General features: G+C 45.7%; 1 long non-coding RNA gene across 4 annotated transcripts in view; it reads right to left on the bottom strand.

Moving 5' to 3' along the window:
• Positions 1-417: 417 nt before the first annotated feature.
• The window catches only part of LOC132689133 (uncharacterized), a 237,807-nt gene continuing 228,246 nt past the window's right edge, over positions 418-9,978 (bottom strand). For all 4 annotated transcript variants that reach the window (XR_013553004.2, XR_013553005.2, XR_009614878.3 and 1 more), the window contains one exon: positions 418-2,492. This is a non-coding gene — a long non-coding RNA (uncharacterized LOC132689133). The remainder of the gene's footprint in view (positions 2,493-9,978) is intronic.

Raw genomic sequence — 9,978 nt, 5'->3', positions numbered from 1 at the left:
TATTCTTGAAGACGTCTATTGTGCAAAAAGGTGATTTTGTTAAAGCATGGGGACAGGACCCCGTGGGCAGGAAGTGCTGCCCTGACCATGAGGAGAGACTGGTTGTATACTCTGGAGCTGGGGGGCAGTAAAGTCCAGGGGAAGTTTCCAGTGAGATTTTCATATGCTAAAGAAGCCTCCCAGGATACTGGAGGCTTAGCTCTTGTCAAGCTAGGGTTGTTGCCCCTCCAGCAAAACGTGAACATTAAGACAGCAGGGAGATCCCTGAGAAAACTTTTACTCTGTAGGCCTCAAGTATCTGTCAATGGGCTGCAGGCTGTAAGGAAATTGAGTTCCAGCTGCCATTTCCTTCTGCCTTTGTTTCCCACATCACTCCCACCCTACTTCTCTGTTCAATAGCCTCCTCAACAGCCAGAGTGAACATTTAAAGTTTATTTATTTATTCTGAGAAAATGAAAGAGAATCCCCAGCAGGCTCAGCACCATCAGCATAGAGCCCAACGTGGGGCTTGATCTCACCAACCAGGAGATCATGACCTGAGCCGAGATTAGGATTTGGCTGCTTAACTGCCTGAGCCATCCAAGTGCTCTAGCCAGAGCGAATGTTTTAGAGGATAAATCTGATCACGTCACTCCCCTGATGAAACCCTCTGATGGCTCCCCAGTGCCTGCGGGTTAGAAGATAAACACCCACGATGTGTTTTACAGAGCCTTTCAGATGGGACTCCTGCCCAGCACGCCCCTAGGGTCTCATGTCCCCCCTACCGCCCACAGTTCTGACGGCTCCCAGCTCCCGGAACCTGATGCATTGTCCAGTCTGGGCTTCACAGCTGCCGCCTCCTGTCACCTGAAACAACTTCTCTGCCTATTTTTTCCAAGCTACCCCCAACTCATTTTCCAGGTGTCACTGGGACACATATCGGAGCAGCAGATTAGGACAGGGGTTGAAATAAAGTCACAGCCTGGCTTTGCCTCCAGCTCTGCCACTTAACTGCAATGACCTTGGGCAAGCTACTTAACGTTCTGGGTTTGAATTCTCTTGCCCATACACTGGTGGCGAAAGGTTCGCTCCATGAATTGACAAGGGATGAGAGGCTTTTAAAAGGCGACCCATGTAACATTCTAAGATCTGTACCTGGTACGTGGCTAGCACTTGATGTGTCAGACATCACTATGCCCCCTTCAACAGAGTGAGCCCCAGATCTGTCTGAGAAGCCCCTCCTTAAGTACTTCTGGAGCACCTGTTCTTAATTCCATCTTCTGTTACCATTATCATGGTAACAGAGAGATTGGGTCTGTCTTGTTCACTGCTGTCCAGCTATATAGTGCCTAACACACAGTAAGTGCGAATAAATACATGTGGAACACATGAGCCAATCGTACAAACGACAGGGCCGCTGCGACAATACCCATCACAGCTCCAGGACGCAAGCAACAGAAGATTTAGAAGAAGCAACAACGTTCTGCTAACAGAATTCACTGCTAAATTTGAAAGCCTCAGTTGTACCAAATATCAATTCAACCAAATGTGAATGGATTGTGTGCCAGCCATTGTGCTCTGCAATAGGAAAACACAAAGATGAAGAAATCTTTGCCCTAAGAGGTGCTTCAAACTCCAGGTCACCGTCTCTCCGCGCTGAAAGAGTGGCTCTGCTGGTCTGGATCGCACAGTTTCAAGAATACGGTATCTTGAAGCAGACGTATCTGGGTTCACATCCCATAGCTTCCTGGCTTGTGAATTGTGGGACCAGAAGCAAGTCATGTCCCGTTTCCCTGAGCTTCAAGGCTTTTCATCTGGAGGAGGAAGAAAAATAGTACCTGTGACAGAGGGTTGCTTGTGTGGAGGCAATGAGAAAACCCACAACGTTCACCTAAGCAGAAGGCGTGGCAGATAGAAAACAGGGGTACGTTTTTATTGTTAGTATTACTGCCGTCCTCAGCCCCTCCCTGGACTCGCTCCACGTACCCTAGCTTCCGCCCTAATCTCTGCTACCAGCTTGCTTTCTTTTTCTTACTGCTTCAACTTAGAGACAGAAAAATACACATCTGAGCCTCAGAACTACTTGGTACCATGAAGCAAAGCTGAGCTTTTGTACCCAGAAGAGCATCAGGACACTTTTAATATCATGCTAATTGCCAACACGGTGCCACAAGGCAGGCCAGACTTGGGGTTTTGTGATTTTCCTTTTGCTGTTTTTGGAAGGATTCTAAGAATCCATGTCTTAGTATGGCCGGTGGCTCATGGCCCTGTGATAATCCCATGGAGATGACTTTGTCTTCTGTGGCAGATTTTGAAGAAGTTAAAAAGTTTGTTGTCTCTCTCTCTCTGAGAAGGTTCTTCTTTCCTGGTATACAGTATTGCTTATGGAAGGCACAAAAAAAGGGCACAAAAGGAATTATAAATAGGTCTTGCCTCTCATGCTGTCTCTTATTGATTGTTGGTGGGTGTCTGAAGTATCATCTTAAAAAGCACTCTGATGCAGCTTTAGGTTTCTGTGGGAAAGAGCACATTGATTGATTAGTCATGTCTGCCCTGGGTGGGGAATGGAGGCGGGGGCGGGGGGGGGGGGGGGCAGGTACTGTGCCAGAACTGAACATCTCTAGCTGAAAAGCACTTTTTCCAGATAGACGATTCCATCTCCTCTCCATATTCCCCAGGCTTCTTACTTCTCTCCATTTTACCTTACTGTCTGATTCCACTGCAGTATGGCAGTTCAAAAATCAAGTTACTATTAGTTCAAATTGATTTCTTTTGATTTGAAGAAAAGAAAGCTTCAAGGATGATTCACAGAAGAAGAAAACCCTCTCAGTAATGAAGTAGAGGCCATTCATTGCCAGCGAGATCGATGGACCACCTCCCACTCAGGGCCTCCGATTTCAAAATCAAGATGCTTATTCGACCAACTTCATAATGAGAAGGAAAATAAAAGTAATCATCGTAGCTCAATTTGGCGAACAGGTTCTACTTGCCAGGCATCGTGCCTGCTCGATAATCCTTTAACCTTTAAAAAAGATACATTCCAATGCTAAAACCTTGACAAATGTTGAATTTGGGTGATGGGTGGATGGGAACTGTATTATATTACTCTTGTGTACGTTTGAAATGTTTCACAATAGGAAGTTTTAAACACATGATGCCAGATATTCTGATTTCATTGGTCTGTGAGAATCTGGGCATCAAGTAGCCTAAAAAACGTCCCACAGGTTATTGTTTTGATAACCCTGGTGTGAAATGGTCAGCCCACAGTCGCACAGCTGCTGAGTGGCTGAGCCATAATTCAACCCAGATCAACCTGAGCTCTGAGCTTGGGTCCCTAACCTCCTGTGCTAGATTCAGTCTAATTTTGGGGTCATGATCTCACGGTTTGTGGGTTTGAGCCCTACGTCGGGCTCTGTGCTGACAGCTCGGAGTCTGGAGCCTGCTTCGGATTCTGTGTCTCCTTCTCTCTCTGCCCCTCCCCAACTTGTGCTTTGTGTCTCTATGTCTCTCAAAAAAGAAATGTAGATTTGGTCTAATTTTTTTTCAGCTTTATTGAAGTATAATTGACAAAAACTGTACACATTTAAGGTGTACAATGTGATGTTTTGATACATACATACACTGTGAAATAATTACCACAACCAAAGTAATGAACACATCTATCACCTCACATAGTTACAATTTTTTTATGAGAATAGTTAAGATCTACTTGAGGGCATATTTTAAGCTAACAGTACAGTATTATTAATGACAGTCCCCATGCTGTACGTTAGATGTCTATGGCTTACTCACCCTGCATAACTGAAACTTTGCACCCTTTGACCAACATCTCCCCACATTCCCCATCTCCCAGCCCCTGGTAACCACTGTTTTTCTCTCTGCATCCATCCTTTTGACTTTTTTTAGATTCCATATGTAAGTGAGATCACGCAGTATTTGTCTATCTGTGTCTGGCTTATTTCACTTAGCATAAGGTCCACTAGGTTCACCCACATTGTTGCAAATGGCAGGATTTCCTTCTTCTTTAGGCAGAAGAATATTGTTGTATGTATAATACCACATTTCCTTTAACCATCCACCCACCCACCCACCCACCCATCCATCCACCCACCAACACCTGAATTGTTTCCATATTTTGGCTACTGTGAATAATGCTACAGTGGACATGGGAGGGCAGGTATCTCTTGAAGATCCTGATTTCAACTCCTTTGGAACTGTACTCAGAAGTGGGATTGCTGGAACATAGGGCAGTTCTATTTTCAGTTTTTTGAGGAAATTCCATACTGTTTTTCATAATGGCTATAACTTTTTTGTGGTTAAATATACATAGCATAAATTTTACCATTTCAACCATTTTCTAGAGTACCATTCTGTGGCACTAAATACATCCGCAATGTTGTGCAACCCTCACCACCAATCATCTCCAGGACTTTTCATCACCCCAAGTTAAAAGTGTTATCCATTGAATATCAACTCCCCATTCGTGCCTCCCCCCAGCCCCTGGCAACCACCATTGTACTTTCTGTCTCTATGAATTTGGTTATTCTAGAAATTGAGTATTATTTGTCCTTTTGTACCTTATTTTGTGCCTTACTGTCTGATAAGATCTATCACCTTCAGGGTTCATCAATGTTGTAGCACTTGTCAGAAATTCATTCCTTTTTAAAGGCTGAATAATAAGTATAACTTTTTTTTTTAATTTTTTTAATGTTTTTATTTATTTTTGCGACAGAGAGAGACAGAACATGAGCAGGGGAGGGCCAGAGAGAGAGGGAGACACAGAATCGGAAGCAGGCTCCAGGCTCTGAGCTGTCAGCACAGAGCCCGATGCGGGGCTTGAACCCACAGACTGTGAGATCATGACCTGAGCCGAAGTCTGACGCTTAACCGACGAGCCACCCAGGCGCCCCAATAATAAGTATAACTTTTTAAATAAACATTTCCTGACACTGGCATTGTGGTGATCAATGAAACATACTATCTGGTATCAGTCAACGATCTCACAGCCTGGTAGTATGACAGACAGCAATGCATTAAGGTCCTAGAAAATGCACACACAGAGCTCCATGGAAGCTTCCAGTAGAAGTTTCCAATAACTCTTCCACAGAGTTGCATCACGTTATCCATGGTCATCCATAGGAGCTCAGGTCCCTCCCTGACTGTCCAGAGTAAAATCCCAACTCCACTGCCTTTTAGCTATGAGCTACAGGGCAAGTCACTTCTCTCTGGGGCTCAATTTTTCCATCTGTAAAATCTGGATAATATCCACCTCTGAGTTCTGATCAGGCCTAAATGAGTCAGTCCATGTAAAGCACTTAGAGCAGTGCCTGGCACATTATAAGTGGTCAAAAATGATGTAAATCAATCAACCGATAATACAAAGTAATTTCTGTCTGGAGCAACCTGTAGAGAATATAGCACTTAGGTAGGTTTTTGAAAGGCAAGATTTCCTTAAGGTAGGGTAGCCAGATCAAATACAGGACATCTAGTTCAATTTGAATTTCAAATAAACAACTAACCGTTTCTTAGAAGTCGCAACTACTGGATACTCCTCATCAAATGCTGACAAAAGGCAAGTTTCTGGGATCCCACATATTTGATACCTTAGAATACTTTAGTCACACGGATGAGTGTAAGTGAGATCGGCTGCTTGCTCCTAACTGAGCTGGACAAAGTGGCAAAAGAAAAGAAGAGCTTGAGACTTCAGAGTCAGCTCAAACTCTGCATAAATGACTTGAAAGAAACTCTTACCTCCTGCATCTCTTGTAGGGCTGAGATTGCTGAAATCATCTCGAGAGTCAATGAATTCTAATACAAATTGAATTCATAACCTCACAGGGCGACTGCTGCTCAAGTGAGGGCACTGATTAGGAAGGACTGGAATCCTGAGACTTGCAAGGGGGCACATGAGCAGATCCCAGTGAATCTTGGGACAGGGGCCCCTAAATTGAGCAGAGTCTTTGCCAGACAAGCAGTCCATTCTCCCCTTCCTGTCCACCTCTACTAGTCTGAGGAGGTCAACCCTGCTTTGCTTAAAGAACCTGTGACAGTCTCCCTCGAGGTAGCTGTTTTACAATATACTTCTGATTCTCTTCGAGACCTGACCTCACCATCCCCGTTGGCTTCTAGATCTATGACCACTCAGGTCAGAGCAGGTCCCAAACGGGGGGAGGTATAAACTGTGACCCATGGGGTGGGGATGAGGGAGGCCTACACTCCAAGAGAACTACAGGACTTTTAAAAATTTATACATAGAAACCTGGCAGATTTCATGGGAACAGATATTAAGGGTGTGGGATAATAGTGGAAGGAATATAAATTCCCCAAATTTTCTTTTCTTTTCCCCAAATGTATTGATTTGAGCCCACTGAGTAGAGATTCTGCAGCTTAGAGGGTTAGAAAGAGCTCTAGGGGCACCTAGGTGGCTCAGTTGGTTGAGCATCCAACTCTTGGTTTTCCGTTCAGGTCACAATCTCAGCGTTCATGGGTTCGAGACCTGCATTGCGCTCTGAGCTGGCAGCGCAGAGCCTGCCTGGGATTCTCGCTCTGTCCCTCTCTCTCTGTCCCTCCCTTGCTCTCTCTCTCTCTCTCTCAAAATAAATAAGCACTAAAAAAAATAAATACAAGTCTTCGAAAGAAAGAAAGAGAAAGAAAGAGAGAGAGAGAGAAAGAATGGAAGGAAGGAAGGAAGGAAGGAAGGAAGGAAGGAAGGAAGGAAGGAAGAGAAAGAGCGAGCTCTAATGGTTTGCTTGGTCGGCTGGCTGGAGCAGGAGGCGGCCCACGGCAGACAAAGCTGGGACACCAGCGCACTGGCGGTGTGCTGCAGAGGAAGGCAGAGGGAGGTGTCCAAGGCCCAGGGCTTAGGGAGACTGGAACGCCAGAGTGGATTTATCGTGGAAGACTTGCTCATCTGCCTCGGGAGGGTCACCACAACTGTGAGAAATAAATCAGTGAGGGGAGCCCCAGCATCCTTACAGAGATTTGTGGTCGTCCTTCTCTGTACATCAGAAATTACGGTGGGAAATGCAGCTAAGTGGGGGATTTCTAAGTGCAGCGGGGACAACAGGATCCTGGGGTGTCGGGGCCCAGTGGCGGCTCTTCATCAGCAAAGGCAAGGTGGGCATGGTTACAGTAAGGGACAGTGGAGTCAAAACGGTCCTCAGAACAGTCAGACACGCAGACTTACAGGGCTGGCCAGCTGATCACAGTGCCGCTGGAAAATAAATACAGGCACAGTCTACTAAATTCTTACTTGATCTGTAGAAACAGAAGAGTTTAGGTCAAGTGAAAAGAAGTCTAAGTTGAATCACCAAAACAGAGTGTGATGGCTCCTCAGTCAATTCCCAGACTTGAGCCAGCTGACAGAACCCGGGAACCTTTGAATGCAAGGGAAGCTTGCACACTGCCCTGCCCCCAATTTGTACTGTTGATCTTTCTCTCGGTCTTCCCCAGAGGGACCTATGACCTTATACCAGGCTGACTGTGCATGGGGGAAAAGGCAAGCATCAGACCTTTTGGGGACTGGCTGTGACTGACACTAATTCCAGGGGACACAAGACCTCACTATCCACTAGTCAGAGTAGGGGCTTATGGAGGTCAGGCAATCAGTCAGGAGCTCACCTCCTTTTCACAGTGAATCCTGCGGGTCCCTGGAGCCAGCCAGTGGTTTCATTTCTCCACGGCTAGAATGCACAATTGGAATAGACATGTTCAGGAATGGGCAGAATCCCTGAAACTCAAGTCCAACTGGGCATCCTGTATTTTTATTTACTAAGCCTGGCAACCCTACCTGAAGGAAACTCCAGGTGGGGGAAAACACGTAGTGCACAAACGTTTCTCTCCGAGGGCAGGAGAATAAAGTTTTGTTAGGAAGATTATGACCCTGAACTGGACCTCAAATGGCAAAAACCGGAGGCCAAAAGATGTGAAGTTCAGGGGAGTGAGGTGCTTGGGAAAAAGTTCTAGAAATTTCACTTTTTATTTTATTATTTTTTAAATAAATGTTTTAATCTATTTTTGAGAGAGAGAGAAAGAGAGAGATGGTGGGTAGGAGGGAGAAGGGCACAGAGGTGGGGACAGAGGATCTAAAGTAGGCTCAGCGCTGAAAGCAGAGAGCTTGATGCAGGACCCGAACCCATGAACTGCGAGCTCGTGACCCGAGCAGAGATCAAGAGTCGGACACTTAACCGACTGAGCCCACTCAGCTGCCCCTAAAATTTCACTTTCAGCCAGGTAGTCCATAGCCAAAACAACCTCCCCAAACCAAATGAAACCTAAGCCAAACCAGACCTCTGCAGTCCTTCCTCAGTTGATTAATTTCTAGGAAGTTCCCTTTACTAGGTCTGCTGATTACAAAACAAATTGTCTGTGATGATTTAGACCGCACAGTGCAGAGCGGAACATCCACATCAAAGGAATTGTATGCTTTGAGCTGACGCAAGAGCCGCCTTTGCGAATTTGCTGCTTGGAGTATGTGCCTTGAGGGTGGGAAGTGTTTAAAGTGCTTGAAGTAGTTTGAACTGGTCGGTTCGGGGGAGGGCCAATCACACGGTCATTTGGTGCTGGATACTAGAAGACCTGCGTGTGCACCTGCCCTCTATCACAGCAATTCCACTTGGACCAGTTTATCCCAAAGCAAAAACCAGCTAACTGCAGGAAGATGCGTGTCCCACGATGTTACTGCAGTGACGATTAGAAGTAGAACCCCAGAAATCCCCTATATTGCTTCTTAAATGGCAAATTGAGTAGTGTTGAAACATGCATACAATGAAATGTTAGGGAGCCATCAAAAAGGTTTGTATGGGATTTTTTTCTTTTTTTTTGACAGAGGAAAAACGTTCCACATCCATTGTTAAATGAATAAAATTGTAAAACTGGATCTAATACGCTCCTCTTTGTGTCTAAAAAGAAAAAGTACACATTCCAAGCAGAAGACAGACAATGGGGAAGAAATTCATAGACACGGATTCTGCGATGGGCTTATGAGGGATCACTGAATGTAGCTTTGGTCTTGTTCTGTACCTGCTTCTCTGTATTTTTCAAGCTCTTCTAAAATAAAGATGGTCTTTCTAAACAATCAAACCAGCTTAAAGGAAATAATACAAAGCTGCCAGGGCCTCATGGGAAGTGCGAAGACACAGATCCTGCTCTTTGACAGCTGTCTACACTGGGAGCCCCTGGGGATGTGTGAGGTTTTGTGAAGGCCGTGATTCCCCAGAGAGTCATTCTTGGCACTTTTCTCCCCTTGTCATATCGCCATCGTCTTAATCCCACATCTGGAATACACTTGGTGTGTGTTAAGGAAGTCTTGTGATCCCACTGCGGACTGCCTTACTCTTGGTGTGTCCTTTTCCTGGTCCTCTGTCCTCCATCGCGCCTGAGGTTCTGACAACAGCTTGGGGATGGCTCTCGTCATGCCCACCATGTAGACCGTTTATGGTGTTGCTTTCCTGCTTGTTTTTTTTTTTTTAACCACCCAGTCTGTGTTACTCTTCTCTCCCTCCCTCCCTCCCTCCCTGCCACTTTTCAAATATTTGCCCAACCTGCCACCCATTGCACACTGACTGAGACAACTCAGGCTGGTGGCATTTTCTGGGTTGGGCTCCCGCATCACTTAACCCAGTGGTCTCCATCCTTGCTGCATCTTAGAATCACATGGAAGAGCTCCTTAAAAATACAATGCCAGGGCCCTCCCTCAGAGATTCTGATGTACTTGATCTAGGATGGGAGTTGTTTTAAAGTCTTCCCCCAAGCGATTCTAACTCATGGCCTATGGTGAGAAGCCCTGCCTTTGCCCTTAGGCATCTGCAGGTCTAAAAGGAGAAAAGTCTCCAGGGAACCTACTTCTGCACAGGGACTCCCACTGGTCTGTGCTCTGTGCCCAAATGGATCCGACCAGCAAGCCCTCTGCCTCAAATTAACCCCGACAATCAAAAATGTTGCTCTTGCTGCTAAGGCTCTTGTCCAGATCGGAGGCTTGAGTCAGCTGAGAAATTCCCA

Source organism: Panthera onca, chromosome E3 (genome assembly GCF_046562875.1).
Source record: "Panthera onca isolate mPanOnc1 chromosome E3, mPanOnc1 haplotype 2, whole genome shotgun sequence".
Classification (NCBI taxonomy): Eukaryota; Metazoa; Chordata; class Mammalia; order Carnivora; family Felidae; genus Panthera; species Panthera onca.
The sequence above is the reverse complement of the archived record's forward strand: the minus strand, read 5'-3'. Positions and strand labels throughout refer to the sequence as shown.